A 16,945-nucleotide genomic window follows, 5' to 3' on the forward strand; every position below is an offset into this window, starting at 1 on the left:
TGTTTTTCCAACAGCTATTTTCTGCCTATAAAAATGAGCATTGCTGGCTCCCAACTTCTTTCCACAAATCCCTTGGGCCACAAACAATAACAAAAGGTATCTTATATTTATACAAAGCTGTTCTCAGAAAAGCTCAAGGACCTGAATGAAGTTTGTTTTCATATATAAGGAGTTCTTATATAATCTCTGAGTGGGCAAGGAGCAGAGAGTGACAATTGGGTTAGGAATTCCCAGCTAACAAAACAGAAAAGGCCTTAACCCATGACACACTGATGGTCATGGCCAGGACAGGAAGCACATCTTCTTGACTTCCTGTCCAGCGTTCTGCACACTGGACAACACTGCCTTGTCAGAAATCTGAAAGCTGAGAGGAGACAACTGAAGGGTAAAGATCGGGAGAGAAAATCCAGCCATGTGAGAAGGCTGTAGTGTAGTGTCACTTCCTAAATGACTATTTAATGACTGTTGTTTTCATTGGTCAGAATTCTATGGATCCTAAAGTGAGAGTCCCTCCTGTCCTTGGTAGAACTGATCCTGGTGAGAATTTTCATCAGCCTATTGGGAGTTACAGCTGAGTCACAGATAGACTTCAGAAGCCTGAATGGTCTGGGGGAGGGGAGCCGTCTGAGCAAAAGGCATTCTGTAAATATTTATTGCACATTTGGATACAAAGATGAGTAAGACTTAAGTCCTGCACTCAATAAGTGCAAACTCTGGCAGAGGAGATAGACATGGGATATAAGATCTATGCTCGGCAGATGCATATAATAAAAAGGCAAATACTTTTGACTGGCCACTTGAGGCAAGACTCCATGGGGTCAGGAGGAGGGCATTTCTGCTGAGACTTGAAGGATTAGCAGGAGTAGTTTTTAGAGGATATCTTCTATACTGCATTGAGGACATAGCTCTGTATTAAAATCACCCAGGGAGATTTAAAAAAAAACACCGTTACCTGGGCCCTGCTCCTAAATAATCTGCTTAAATTAGTCTAGTTGTAGCCTGGGAATTGATATTTTTGAAGAGCTCCCTAAGTGATTTTACTGAGCAACCAGAAGAGACAACCTCAGAGAGTAGGGGCTTTATAAATAGCCCTGTTCTACATCCTAGCGACCTTGAACAAGGTCACTGGGGAGGAGGTAAACGTTCCACAACTTCACTGTTTCTTCCCACTTCAACCCACTCCTGTAAAGAAGCTCTGTTGTGGGAGAGTCCCCCGTCTTTGACAAACTTTCCTTGCTGAAAAACACTGCACTTAGAATCAGGAACCCTGGATTCCATCTGGTTCTGCAGCTGGAGTGCCACATGGGCTTTCGTGTGTAACATAAGGAGGTAAAGCAAAGACATTTGAGGATTACTATTTGCAAGACTATACCAGAAAGAATTGGTCAATGTTCAACCATTTCAGGAAGCAGCATATGATCAGAAAGAAGTTCAAGCTACACTGAAGGCATTGGTGAAAAACAAGGCTCCAGGAATTGATGGAATACAAATTGAGGTGTTTCAACAAATGGATGCAGCACTGGAAGTGCTCACTTGTCTATGCCAAAAAAGTTGGAAGAAAGCTACCTGGCCAACTGACTGGAAGAGATCCATATTTGTGCCCATTCCAAAGAAAGGTAATCCAACAGAATGTGGAAATAATGAAACAATATCATTAATACCACATACAAATAAAATTTTGCTGAAGATCATTCAAAACTGGCTACAGCAGTACATCGACAGGGAATTCCTAGAAATTTAAGTCTGATTCAGAAGAGAACGTGAAACCAGGGATATCATTGCTGATGTCAGATGGATCCTGGCCGAAAGCAGAGAATACCAGGAAGGTGTTCACCTATGTTTTATTGACTATGTAAAGGCATTCGACTGTGTGGATCATAACAAACTATGTATAACATTGTGAAGAATGGGAATTCCAGAACACTTAAGTGGGTTCATGAGGAACCTGTACATAGACCAAGAGGCAGTAAATTGAACAGAAAAAGGGGACACTGGGTCGTTTAAAATCAGGAAGGGTGTGCATCAGGGTTGTATCCTTTCACCATATGTATTCAATTTGTATGCTAAGCAAATAACCCAAGAAGCTGGACTGTATGTAGAAGATTGGAGGAAGACTCATTAACAACATGGGATATGTATATGACACAACATTGCTTGCTGAAAGCAAAGAGGGCTTGAAGCACTTACTGATAGATATCAAAGACTACAGCCTTCAGTGTGGATTACATCTCAACATAAAACAGAAATCCTCACAACTGGAATGATAAATAATGTCATGACAAACAGAGAAAATATTGAAGTTGTCAAGGATTTCATTTTACTTGGATCCATAATTAATGCCCATGGAAGCAGTAGTCAAGAAATCAAACGATGTATTGCATTGGTCAAATCTGCTGCAAAAAAAAAAAAAAACAAAAAAAAGACCTCCTTAAAGTGTTGAAAAGCAAAGATGTCGCCTTGAGGACTAAGGTGCACCTGACCCAAGCCATGGTATTTTCAACTGCATCATCTGCATGTGAAAGCTGAACAATGAATAAGGAAGACAGAAGAAGAATTGATGCCTTTCAATTATGGTATTGGTGAAGAATGTTGACTATACCATAGACTGCCAGAAGAAAGAACAAATCTGTCTTGGGAGAAGTACAGCCAAATAGCTCCTTAGAAGTGAGATGGAGAGACTTCATCTAATGTACTTTGGACATGCTATCAGGAGGAACAAGTCCGTGGAGAAGGACATCATGTTTAGTAAAGTAGAGGGTCGGTAAAAAAAAAAAGGAAGACTCTCAACAAGAGGGATTGACTCAGTGCCTGGAACACTGGGCTCAAACGCAGCAACAATCTGCATAGCAGAGGATTAGGCAGTGTTTCATCCTGTTGTATGTGGGAGCACTATCAGTCAGTACCAACTAGACGGCACCTAACAACAATATCTGCAAGACACTGAGCTAGGTACTCAGCATCTCTGGACTGCAACTTCCCTATCTGTTGGGGTTTCTAAATTAGTGTTTGTAGGTTGTAAAGTCTATTTAATAGGCCATGACAAGAATTTTTGAAAAAAGGTTTAAAATATAGTAGAAAAGGGGAGTGCATTGTGTAAAATAAGGGCAAATGTTACAAAGTAAAATTTTGTTTCGGTTACATAGGTATATTTATATATATGGCACAAATGGTTAAGTAGTCAGCTGCTAACTGAAAGGATGACAGTTTGAAGCCACCCAGCCGCTCTCAGGAGAAAGACCTTGCAATCTGTTCCCATGAAGACTATAGCCTAGAAAACCCTATGCAGCAGTTCAACTCTGTCACATGGGATCACCAGGACTAAAAATTGACTTGACAGCACCTAATAACAACAACAATGTACATATACATGTATGTAAAATGCACTTCATGTTGGGGGTTACAAGTACAGAATGTTTTAGAAACATGGAATTAGATGCTTTCTAAGAAGCCCTTTCTTTTAATCAATAACCGATGACTCTCTTCCAGGTACTGTGAACTCTCCTTTTAGTGAACTTTTTTTTTTTTAATTGAACTTTAGATGAAGGTTTACAGAACAAACTAGTTTCTCATCAAACAGTTAGTACACACATTGTTTTATGACATTGGTTAAAAACCCCACGACATGTCAACACTCTCCCTTCTCAACCTTGGGTTCCCTATTACCAGCTTTCCTGTTTCCTCCTACCTTCCAGTCCCTGCCCCAGGGCTGGTGCAACCCTTTAGTCTTGTTTTTTTCCATGGGTCTGTTCAATCTTTGGCTGTAGGATGAACCTCAGCAGTGGGCTCGTTACTGAGCTGAAAGGGTGTCCGGGGGCATACTCTCTGGGTTTCTCTAGTCTTTGTCAGAACAGCAAGTCTGGTCTTTCTTTTTGAGTTAGAATTTTGTTCTACATTTTTCTCCAGCTCTGTCCGGGACCCTCTATTGTGATCCCTGTCAGAGCAGTCTGTGGTGGTAGCTGGGCACCATCTAGTTATACTGGACTCAGTCTGGTGGAGGCCGTGGCTGATGTGGTCCATTAGTCCTTTGGACTAATCTTTCCCTTGTATCTTTAGTTTTTTTCACTCCTCTTTGCTCCCGAAGGGGTGAGACCAGCGGAGTATCCTAAATGGCTGCTCAAAGGCTTTTTAAGACCCCAGACACTATTCACCAAAGTAGAATGTAGAACATTTTTTTAATAAACTCTGTTATGCCAATTGAGCTAGATGTTCCCTGAGACCATGGTCCCCACAGCCCTCAGCCCAGCAATTCGGTCCCTCAGGGAGTTTGGATGTGTCTATGGAGCTACAATGGCCTTACTTTGTATGGGTTGTGCTGGCTTCCCCAGTATTGTGTATTGTCTTACTCTTCACCAAAGCTACCACTTGTCTATTATCTATCAAGTGTTTTTCCATCCCCACCTTCCCTCCCTTGTAACACTCAAATTTGTTTCTTTTTGCATGTAAAGTTTTTCATAAGTTTTTACAGTAGTGGTCTCATTCAATATTTGTCCTTTTGTGACTGACTGATTTCACTCAGCAAAATGCCCTCCAGATGCATCCATGTCATGAGATGCTTCACAGATTCATTGTTGTTCTTTATCATTGTATAGTTTATCCATTCATCTGTAGATGGGCATCTAGGTTGTTTCCATCTTTTTGCTATCGTGAACAATGCTGCAATGAATATGGGTGTACATATATCTATACATGTGACGGCTCTTATTTCTCTAGGATATATTCCTAGGAGTGGGATTGCTGGATCATATAGTATTTCTATTTCTATCTTTCTAAGGAAGTGCCATATCGTTTTCCAAAATGGTTTTATCATTTTGCATTCGCACCAGCAGTGCATAAGAGTTCCAATCTCCCTGCAGCCTCTCCAACATTTGTTATTTTCTGTTTTATTGATATGTGCCAGTAATGCCAGGGTGAGATGATATCTCATTGTGGTTTTGATTTGCATTTCTCTGATGGCTAGAGATCGTGAGCATTTCCTCACATGTCTGTTGGCCAGTTGAATGTCTTTTTTGGTGAAGTGTCTGTTCATTTCCTTTGTCCATTTTTTAATGGAATTATTTGTCTTTTTGTTGCAAAGGTGTTGGATTTTCTTGTAGATTTTAGAGATTAGAACTTCGCCTGATTTGTCATAGCCAAAAATCTTTTTTTTCCCAGTCTGTAGGTTCTCTTTTGGTGAAGTCTTTTGATGAGCATAAGTGTTTAATTTTTAGAAAATCCCAGTTATCTAGCTTATCCTCTGGAGCTTGTGTGTTGTTGGTTGTGATTTGTATCCTGCTAATGCCGTGTATTTTTTTTTTTTTTTAATGCCGTGTATTAGGGCTTCTAGTGATGATCCTATTTTTTCTTCTATAAACATAGTTTTTGGCTTTATATTTAGGTCTTTGATCCATTTTGAGTTAGTTTTTGTATATGGTGTGAGGTATGGGTCCTGTTTCATTTTTTTGCAGATGGACATCCAGTTTTGCCCAGCACAATTGTTAAAAAGACTGTCTTTTCTGCATTTGATGGACTTTGGGCCCTTATTGAAGATCAGATGACCATAGGTGGATGGATTTACATCGTACTCAATTCTGTTCCATCAGTCAATGTATCTGTCATTGTACCAGTATCAGGCTGTTTTGACTACAACAGCTGTATAGTAGGTTCTGAGGTCAGGTAGTGTGAGTCCTCCCACTTTATTCTTCCTCTTCAATAGTGCTTTTCTTATCCAGGGCCTCTCCCCTTTCCACATAAAATTAATGATAAGTTTTTCCATCTCTTTAAAGAATGTTGCATTGTATTTGTAATTGCTTTGGGTAGAATTTTCATTTTCACAATGTTGAGTCTACCTATCCATGAGCATGGTATGTTTTTCCATCTATGTAGATCTCTTTTGGTTTCTTGCAGTAGTGTTTTGTAGTTTTCTTTGTATAGGTCTTTTACACCCCCAGTTAGATTTATTCCCAAGTATTTTATTTTTTTAGGGGCTATTATAAATGGTATTGTTTTCCTGATTTCCTTTTCATCATTCTCTCTATTGGTGTATAGGAATCCAACTGATTTTTGTATGTTGATCTTATATCCTGCTCCTCTGCTGAATCTTTCTCTTAGTTCCCATAGTTTTTTCATGAAGTCTTTTGGATTTTCTTAGAATCATATCATCTGCAATTAGGGACAGTTTAATTCTTCATTACCAATTTGGATGCTCTTTACTTCTGTTTCTTGTCTTATTGCTCTAGCTAAGACTTCCAACACAATGTTAAATAGGAGTGGTGATAAGAGGCACCTTTGTTCCTGTTCTCAAGGGGAATGTTTTCAGCCTCTCTCCATTGGGAACGATGTTGGGCATTGATTTTGCATAGATGCCCTTTATTATGTTGAGAAAATCCCTTCTATACCTATTTTATTGAGAGTTTTTATCAGGAATGGGTGTTGGGCTTTGTTGAATGCCTTTTCTGTGTCGCTTGAGATGATCATGTGATTCTTTTCTTTCTTTTTATTTATGTGGAGGATTACGTTGATTGCTTTTCTAATGTTGAACCATCCTTGCATACCTGGTATGAATCCTACTTGGTCATGGTATATTATTTTTTTGATATGATGCTAAATTTTATTGGCTAGAATTTTGTTGAGAATTTTTGCATCTATATTCATGAGAGATATTGGTTTGTAATTTTCTTTTTTTATGGTGTCTTTGCCTGGTTTTGGTATCAGGGTTATGCTGTCTTCATAGAATAAATTTGGAAGTATCGCTTCCTTTTCTATGTTCTGAAATAGTTTGAGTAGTACTGGTGTAAGCTCTTCTCTGAATGTTTGGTAGAATTCTCCAGTGAAGCCATTTGGGCCACGGTTTTTTTGGTTGGGAGTTTTTTTTTTTTTTTTTTAATTACCTTTTCAATCTCTTGTCTTGTTATGGGTCTGTTCAGATTTTCAAAGTCATTTTGTGTTGGTATAGGTAAGTAGTTTGTCTCTAGAAATTTTTCCATTTCCTCTAGGTTTTTTAATTTATTGGAGTATAGTTTTTCATAATACTCTGTTATGATCCTTTTTATTTCAGTTGGGGCTGTTGTAATGCCCTCCATTTCATTTCTTATTTGGGTTATTTGTGTTCTTTCCTGTTTTTCTTTTGCCGATTTGGCCAGTGGTTTGTTGATTTTGTTGATCTTTTCCAAGAACAAATTTTTAGTTTTGTTGATGCTTTCTATTGTTTTTCTATTCTCTATTTCATTTATTTCTGCTCTGATCTTTATTATTTCCTTTCTTCTGGTGGCTGTGGGTTTCTTTTGCTGTTCTCTTTCTATTCAAGTTGTGTAACTAATGTTTTGATTTTATCCCTTCTTTTTTGATATGTGCATCTAGTGCTATAAATTGACCTCTGAGGACTGCCTTAGCTGTGTCCCAAAGGTATTGGTATGATGTGTTTTCATTCTTGTTTGAGTCTAGGAACTTTTTATTCCATTTTTGATTTCTTCTATTACCCAGTGGTTTTTAAGCACAGTGTTATTCAGTTTCCATGTAATTGATTTTTTTTTCCTTACTCTTCCTGTTGTTAATTTCTACTTTGATGGCATTGTGGTCAGAGAAGATACTTTGTATTATCTCAATGTTTTGGATTTTGTTGAGTGTTGCTCTGCGGCCAAAGATGTGGTCTATTCTGGAGAACATTCCATGTGAGTTGGAAAAGAATGTGTACTTTGCAGCTGTTGGGTGAACTGTTCTATATATGTCAATGAGACCAACTTGGCTGATTGTGCTTTTTAGCTCTTCCGTATCTTTGTTGAGTTTCTTTCTAGACGTTCTGTCCTTTACTGACAGTCATGTGTTGAAGTCTCCTACTGTTATTGTGGAACTGTCAATTTCTGTTTTCAGTGCTGTTAGAGTTTATGTATTTTGGAGCTCTGTCTTTGGATAAGTAGATGTTTATTATGGTTAAATCTTCATGATGTATCATTCCTTTAATCAATATATAGTGCCCTTCTCTGTCCTTCATGGTGGATCTTGTTTTACAGTCTATCTTATCCGAGATTAGTATTGCCACTCCTGCTCTTTTTTAGTAGTTATTTTCTTGATATGCATTTTTCTATCCTTTGATTTTTAATACATTTATGTCTTTGTTTCTAAGGTGTGTCTCTTGTAGACAGCATATTGATGGATCCTGTTTTTTATCCATTCCGTCACTCTGTGTCTCTTTATGGGTGCATTTAGGCCTTTTACATTCAGTGTAATTATTGACAGCTGTGAGTTTATTGCTGTCGTTTGTAGTGCTTTTTTTTTTTTTTTTTGGTAGTGCCGATATTTTCTTTGTTCTCTTACTCTTCTGTGCTGAGTTCCTTTTGTTTGTGGATTTTCTTTTTTGTAGATTTTGTTTTTATTGAGACTTTATGTTTTTCTTCTTTATTTTGATGAGTAGGTTTGTTAATTTTGTTTGTGGTTACCTTGAAATTTACCCTTATCTTCCTAGGTTTGAACCAGTCTACTATAACTTGGTATCTCCTTGCCTTCCTCTCCATTAGAGAGTTCTATACCTATGCCGTTTATTCCCTCTTTTATTGTTCTACAGCTGTTGTCATTTATAGATTAACCTCTCTGGTTCCCTGTTGCAATTCTTTTGGTTTTGGATAGTCCTTGATAGTTCATTTTCTAGGTTGGTACCTGGCTGGTACAAGCTTGCATCCTAGATTCAGGCTATGGTCTGATGTTGTTTGTTCTCAGACCAAAGGACTCCCTTTAATAATTCTTGTAAGTTTGGTTTGGTTTTTTACATATTCCCTTAATTTCTGTTTATCTGGAAATGTTCTAATTTCACCATCATATTTGAATGAAAGTTTTGCAGGATATGTTATTCTTGGTTGACAATTTTTTTTCATTCAAGGTTTTATATATGTCATCCCATTGCCGTCTTGCCTACATGGTTTCTACCAAATAATCAGAGCTCAGTCCTATTGTTTCTCCTCTGTATGTGGCTTTTTGTTTTTCTCGAGCTGCTCGCAGGATTTTTTCTTTGTCTTTGGTTTTAGTGAGTGTGATTATGATATGCATTGGTGTTTTTCTTTTGGGGTCTATCCTATATGGGGCTCATTGAGCTTCTTGGATGGTCAGCTTTTCATCATTCATGGTATTAGGGAAGTTTTCTGTCAACAATTCTTCAGTGATCCTCTCTGTGTTATCTGTTTTCTCTCCCTGTTCTGGAACTCTAATCATGCACAGATTTTTGCTTTTGATTGTCTCCCACATAATTCTCAGGGTTTGTTCATTTTTCTTTGTTCTTTTTCTGACTTTTCCTCAAAGTTGTATCCAAGTGTTTGTCTTCAATTTTGCTGATTCTGTCTTCCATCATTTCAAACCTGCTCCTCAGCCCTTCTATGACACTATCCATTTCTGAAAACTTGTTGTTTATCTTTTGGATTTCTAATTGCTGTTTTTGTATGATTTCTAGTTGTGAATTTATTTTGGTATTTTGTTCCTGAATTGCTCCATTTTTTTCTCTATTTTCAATGAATTTGCCTGCCTTTGCCATAAATTTGTCTATTTTTTCCTTATTTTTGTCTGCCTTTTGCTTCAACTCTTGGATTGCTCTGAATATTAGAGATTGATTTTCCTGTCAGGTAGTTCTAGTGCCTTTTTTCCTCCTGGAAAGTAATCTGCTGTTTTATTTTGGATACCTAATGGAACCATCCTGCCCTGTTTTTTATGCTTTGATGTCGTCTGCTGTCTCCAGGAGTTCAGTAGTTATTTTCTTCATTTCTTGATTGTAGATTTGTTTGTTTCATCCTGCTTTTTTGTTTTATTTGGTTATGTCTGAGCAGGTGGGCTGTGTATTCTTTTGTTGTTTGCTCATCTATACTCACAATACTTTTCACCTCCTTGTCCAATGGGCAGGGCCTGTCATTCAGCTATGGTGCAGCAGGGCAGGGACTGGGATGGGTTGTTTGCGGCACATACTAGGGCCTACAGGGGAGCCAGGAATCAGTGCCGGGCAGGTTCCAAAAGTCTGTGCCTGTGCTGCTCAGGAGTGTGAGGTTCAGTGTATGGTGCAGGTAGGTAGGAAAGAGTGGGGGGGAGGTTGTGATGTGTGGAGCTAATAAGGGTATGGGAAAGAGCAGAGAGAAACAGGAGCCAAAAACAAACAAGCAAAGAAAGAAAAAAAAGTGTGCTAAGGGAGCTTGCCATTGGAGTGGAGAGATGAGAAACCAAGAAATGGAGAAAAACAAAACAGAAAAGGGAATAAGAAAGAAAAAAATAACTAGATAAAAATTTGGAAAAGAAAAAAAGAAAAGCCCCCAGGGGTCCTGGAGTCCCACTGGTGGGGCTGCTAAGGCTAGGGAAGTAGCTCCCAGGCTGCACAGTATAGCCTGGCTAGAGGGAATATAGATGTCACACAGCACCAGGTATTCAAGAGACAGGAGAAGAACATAAATGTAGAGAGATTAAAACTGAGAAATAAAGAAATACAGAAAGGGAAAAAGAGAGAGAAAAGATAAAAGAAAAAAAGAAATGCCCCCAAGGATCCCACCTATGCGGCTGCGCAGATTGGGGGAGTGGCTCCTATGCTGTGCAGTGCAGCCCGGCTAGAAGGGGCTTCCAAGCTTCAAAAAGAAAAAGAAAACAAACAAACAAAACAAAACAAGGGAAAAAAAGCCCCAGGGATCCCACCAGCATGGTGCTGCAGGCTGGGGGAGTGGTTCTCCAGTTGAGCATGGCTTCACAGCCTTTCAGGAAAAGCAAAGAAGGCACACAGAGCCAGGTGTTTCAGAGAAAGGAGCGGGAGGTTGTTGGAGGCACAGAAGAAACCAAAAGTGATGGAAAGAACCAACACCAACTCAGTGGCCCGGCCAGCGTGGGCAGGGTGAATCCAAGCAGCCTGAGACCAAAGTAGTTGCCTCCTGGCCAAGAGACTGCAACTGGTGGGAAGCAGAGGAGGCGAAAGGGGTGGGGAAGAAGGGGCGGGGTTAGGAAAGCCTATATCGCTCCTTACCGGGTGCTCTGTCTCCTGCCGGGAACTTTGTGAAGCTGCTTTCCCATACTCTCTGTCTGCTGATCTCCAATGTGGGTGGGGGCAAATCCATTCGGCAACGAGGCTGCACTTTCCGGCTGGCCAGGAAGCTCGGAGGTAGAACAGTGGGGAGAGAATGGGGGATGGGAAAGTGTATATGGCTGGTTACTGGATACTCTTGTCTCCTGATGGGAGTTCCGTGAAGCTGCTTTCCCGTGCTCCCTGTCTGCTGATTCCCGGCAGGAGTCCAAGATGGCGGATTTGTGCTGCATTAGCTAATGGGGTATTCAGCATGTATATCTCCTCACTCTCTGTCCTCTATCAGTTTCTTATTCCATTCGGTGCTTGGCTGAGTTCTTTATCTCTTCATTTGACACTTCAGGTTCCAGGAATGACGTTTGTCTCTGTTTTACTTAGTTTTTCAGGTCTTTGCTGTGGAGGGATGGCGTAGTGTTTCTGTCTATGGTGCCACGTTGCCTGGAAGGTGCAAACTTTTTGTAGTTGTTGTCAGCTGCCATCCAGTCAGCCCTTGACTCATGGCCATCCCATGCACAACAGCATTGGGCTGTCGTGATCCATAGGGTTTCCATTAGTTGATTTTCAGAAGTTGATTGCCAGACCTTTGTTCCTAATCTTTCTTAGCTTAGAAGCTCTGCCAAAGCCTGTTCAGCATCGTATCAACAGGAAAACCTCCACTACAGATGGGTGGTGGCTGCACTTGTGGTACATTAGCCGAGAATCAAACCCAGGTCTCCTACCTGGAAGTCAAGAATTCTACCACTGAACCATCACTGTCCTCTTTCTTCTAGTACCTTATCATTCTGATTTACTGTTTATTTCTTAGAAGGAAGCAGGACAGAGTAGTGGTTAAAATCATGCTTTGGATTTAGCTATGTCTATATTACAAGGGAAACCCTCAATGAGACAGAATAACATAATAGCTGCAACAATGGGCTCAAATATATCAAAGATCAGGGAGATGTTGCAGGACTGGGTGACATTTCGTTCTAGTATACATAAGGTCACCATGAATTGGAGCCCACTTGACAGCAACTAACAACAACCATTTGAACTGAATGTCTTCACTTATTAACTGAATAACTTAGAAAATTACAAACCTCTGTCAGTATTAGATTTCTTGTATAGATAATACCTAGTATACCTCATGGTTATAAGATTAAATGAGATGCTCTAAAACTCATAGCACAAATCACCTTGTTCAGAGAAAGTCTCAGTGCATAGCAGCATTATTATCTGACATCCCACTCTACCCCAGTTTTAAGCCACAGTGTTTATGTCTGTAATGTAGTGCCTGGCGTATACAAAACCATGTATACCCTATGCTTGACTGATTAGAGAAGCAAGCAGACCCTAATGCTGTAGGACAGCCATTCTCTATTGGCATGGCCTGTTACCATACAGGTCTTGGAAAAAGAGTCCGGACACTCTATGTAGTGTCCTTTACCCACAGGACCTCTTCAGCCTTTTCCTCTGATTTTGCCAATTGGACCTGAGAAGGCAAAGGCAGAAGGAGGTGGGCACTGGCTACAATCTCTTCCAAGGATCAAAATGGCCATGACATATCAGTCCCATTAAAACCAACAGTTCACAGACAGAAGGTCAGTGTCAGGAGTGTTGAGAACTGGGCATCTGCCTGAGAAGGTTTCAAAAAAAAGCACACGACAAAGAAATGAGAAAGAGCTGGTGGCCAGAACATTGAGAAGCTAGGGGTAAAATTCAGACATTAGACCAGAAATAAATAACCTTCATCAACATTAAACAAATAAGCAACTCTGTAGGTCCTTATTGCCTCAGAAATAGGCTGGGAACCAAATGATTCATTTCAGGAAATTCCCACTAACAATTACTAGGGCTTCTGTTGAATGGTTTCCCCAATTTATAGGTGGAGATTGTGTGAACTGGATCATTGATTCCAGAATGAGATAAGCGGCAACACTGGTAACCTAATCTACTTACTCCAAGTAGCTACAAAGAGATTAGCTGCCTTTAGTGGAAGCCAGCATGTTACTGAAGAGTGAAAAAAACCCATTGATCATGGTGGAGCCTCACACCAGACCAGTCTCCCTGGGGCACTCAGCTATGCTGAGAAGATGTTGATGGAAAAGAGGATAATGACCCATAAATAGATATATGGGAAAAGGGGGATGGAGAGGATAATGGTGGAGGTGGAGGAAGCCTCATGAGATTGCACAGGAAAAACAGAACCATAAAATGAGAAAAATGACAAAAGTGCAGTATTCCAAGGCATACATAAATAGTATTGCAAAGAGTAGTATTGCTGCAAGTAGCGTTAGATGATAGTATATTTTTTCTGGAAGAAAACGTTGTGTGAAATCATATGGTGAAAAAGAGAAGAAAATGTATGTGAATGCTGTAGCCCCACCCAGAAATGTTGCCAACACAATCTTTTTTTTTTTTTTTTCAGGAAAGAAAAGGCAAGGATGCATGGAAATAGCTGCATCTAATCAACCCCCATCCCAAGCAATCCACTGAAGTCCAGGAAATTCCATATGTGACCAGAAGAATAGACATCCTGGGGCATTTTGCCCCAGTTAAGATTAGCGGAAACAGACCCCCATCAGTAGTAGCAACAAAAAAGAACTAAAGGTGAAGAAAAGGCTGCAAGTCCCTCTGCCTCCCTTCTGGGAAGGGGGTGGCATGGGGGCGAGAGGGATGGGAATCAGGACAGAGGCAGTAGCCTTGGCTGAGCGGACAGCCCTTTGTTCTGCGACCCATCCCTTCAACAGCAGCAAGAGGAATTTATTTCTCCAGGGAAAATAATGAAAACAAAAGTGGCTAGCGCTCTGCTTAGCCTCCTGATTTAACCTAACAATCCCTAAAAATGTTTGTTAAAATAACAATGGTTTATATTAGTGCTTTTTAAGTCTTATTTAAGAAATCTGTCCCTACCCAAAGGTCATAGGACATTTTCCTGCGTTTTCTTCTAAAAAATTTAAAGTTTTCCCTGTCACAATTAATTCTACCTTCTCTGTAGAGCTGAAAGGCACAGAAAGCATAATCCATAAAAAGACTAATAAATTTCACTTTGCTGAAATTAAGAGCTTCTCTTTACTAAAAATACCATTGTTGTTAGTTGCCGTCGAGTTGGCTACCGATCATGGTAAACTTATATATAACAGAGTGAAATGTTGCCCAGTCCTGAACCATCTTCATAATCTTTGGTATGTTTGAGTTCACTGTTGTGACTGTTGTGTCAATCCATATTAAGAGTTCCACCCATCTTCCAGCACTATATTGGGCAATATTCTCTATACATAGGTTTTTCATAGGCTAATTTTTTGAAGATTTCCAGGCCTTTCTTCCTAGTCTTAGTATGGAAGCTCTGCTGAAATTTGTCCACCATGGATGACCTTGCTTTTGTGTCAAATACTAGTGGCATAGTTTCCAGCCTCATAGCAACATACAAGCCACCACGATCCAACAAACTGACAAACGGGTAGTGGAAAAATACCATAAAGACAGTGAAAAGACCAGCCACGCACTGGCAAAAAATTTTTATGTCACATCTAACTATCAAAGGACTAGGACCCTGAATACGTAAAGAATGTCTACAACCAATAAAAATAAGGTAATTAACAGAAGAAATATGAACGACTAGCATATATAAAGATCCCCAACTTCATTAGTAATCAGGGAAATGCAAATTTATATCACTGTGAGATATCATTTTACACCCACTAGATAGACAAACCCCCACGTGTCTGTCAGTTTGTCATACTGTAGGGGCTTGCGTGTTACTCTGATGCTGGAAGCTATGCCACCGATATTCAGATAGCAGCAGGGTCACCACAGAGGACAGGTTTCAGCTGAGCTTCCAGACAAGGACATCATACATGAAGAAAGCAAGAGGTCATTGAAAAGACAGAAAAGAAAGAAAAGACCAAGATGGATGTCAGAGGAGCCTCTGAAACTTGTTCTCGAAAGTCAAGCAGCTAAAGCAAAAGGAAGAATTGATGAAGTAGAAGAACTGAACAGAAGATTTCAGAGGACATCTCGAGAAGACAGAGTAAAGTATTATAATGACATGTGCAAAGAGCTGGAGATGGAAAACCAAAAGGGAAGAACACGCTTAGTGTTTCTTAAGCTAAAAGAACTGAAGAAAAATTCAAGCCTCAAGTTGCAATAGTGAAGGATTCTATGGAGAAAATATTAAATGACTCAGGAAGCATCAAAAGAAGATGGAAAGAATACACAGAGTCATTATACCAAAAAGAATTAGTCGATGTTCAACCATTTCAAGAGGTGGCATGTGATCAGGAACTGATGGTACTGAAGGAAGAAGTCCAAGCTGCTCTGAAGGCATTGGTGAAAAACAAGGCTCCAGGAATTCATGGAATATCAATTGAGATGTTTTAACAAACATGCAGCACTGGAGGTGCTCACTGGTCTATGCCAAGAAATATGGAAGACAGCTTCCTGGCCAACTGACTGGAAGAGATCCATATTTCTGCCTATTCCCAAGAAAGGTGATCCAACTGCATGTGGAAATTATAGAACAATATCATTAATATCACACACAAGCAAAATTTTGCTGAGATCATTCAAAAACGGCTGCAGCAGTATATCAACAGGGAACTGCCAGAAATTCAGGGCGGTTTCAGAAGAGGACATGGAACCAGGGATATCATTGCTGATGTCAGATGGATCCTGGCTGAAAGCAGAGAATACCAGAAGAATGTTTACCTGTGTTTTATTGACTATGCAAAGGCATTCAACTGTGTGGATCATAATAAATTATGGATAACATTGGGAAGAATGGGAATTCCAGAACACTTAATTGTGCTCATGAGGAACCTTTACATAGATCAAGAGGCAGTTGCTCAGACAGAACAAGGGGATACTGATTGCTTTAAAACCAGGAAAGGTGTACGTCAGAGTTGTATTCTTTCACCATACCTATTTAATCTGTATGCTGAGCAAATAATCCAAGAAGCTGGACTATATGAAGAAGAACGGGGCATCAGGATTGGAGGAAGACTCATTAACAACCTGCAGATGACACAACCTTGCTTGCTGAAAGTGAAGAGGACTTGAAGCGCTTACTGATGAAGATCAAAGACCACAGCCTTCAGTATAAACTGCACCTCAACATAAAGAAAACAAAAATCCTCACAACTGGACCAATGAGCAACATCATGATAAACAGAGAAAAGATTGAAGTTGTCAAGGATTTCATTTTACTTGGATCCACAATCAACAACCATGGAAGCAGCAGTCAAGAAATCAAAAGGTGTGTTACATTGGGTAAATCTGCTGCAAAGGACGTCTTTAAAGTGTAGAAGAACAAAGATATCACCTTGAAGACTAAGGTGTGCCTGACCCAAGCCATGGTATTTTCAATTGCATCATGTGCATGTGAAAGCTGGACAATGAATAAGGAAGAACGAAGAAGAATTGACGCCTTTGAATTGTAGTGTTGGCGAAGAGAATATTGAATATATACTGTGGACTGCAAAAAGAATGAACAAATCTGTCTCGGAAGAAGGGCGGCCAGAATGCTCCTTAGAGGCAAGAATGGCAAGACTGTGTCTTATGTACTTTGGACATGTTGTCAGGAGGGATCAGTCCCTGGAGAAGGACATGATGCTTGGCAGAGTACAGGGTCAGCGGAAAAGAAGAGGACCCTCAACGAGGTGGATTGACACAGTGGCTGCAACAGTGAGCTCAAGCACAACACGACTGTAAGGATGGCTCAGGACTGGGCAGTGTTTCACTCTGTTGTGCATAGGGTTGCTATGAGTTGGAACTGACTCAATGGTACCTAACAACAACAACAGATGAACAAAGGATCCCTGGTGGTACAGTGGTTAAAAAATTGACTTCTAACCAACAGGTCAGCAGATGGAATCCACTGGCCATTCCTTGGAAACCCTATGCAGCAGTTCTACTCTGGTCACTATGGGTTGGACTAGATGGCAACAGGCAGATGGACAA

The 16,945-nt window shown here is 40.1% G+C and overlaps 1 long non-coding RNA gene across 1 annotated transcript in view; it reads left to right on the top strand.

Annotated features, from left to right (window-relative positions):
- Positions 1–13,467, top strand: part of LOC126077442 (uncharacterized) — a 69,959-nt gene extending 56,492 nt beyond the window's left edge. Inside the window, exon 3 of the long non-coding RNA XR_007517744.1 lies at positions 13,416–13,467. This is a non-coding gene — a long non-coding RNA (uncharacterized LOC126077442). The remainder of the gene's footprint in view (positions 1–13,415) is intronic.
- Positions 13,468–16,945: the final 3,478 nt, after the last annotated feature.

This window comes from Elephas maximus, chromosome 5, assembly GCF_024166365.1.
Source record: "Elephas maximus indicus isolate mEleMax1 chromosome 5, mEleMax1 primary haplotype, whole genome shotgun sequence".
In the NCBI taxonomy this organism is placed as follows: Eukaryota; Metazoa; Chordata; class Mammalia; order Proboscidea; family Elephantidae; genus Elephas; species Elephas maximus.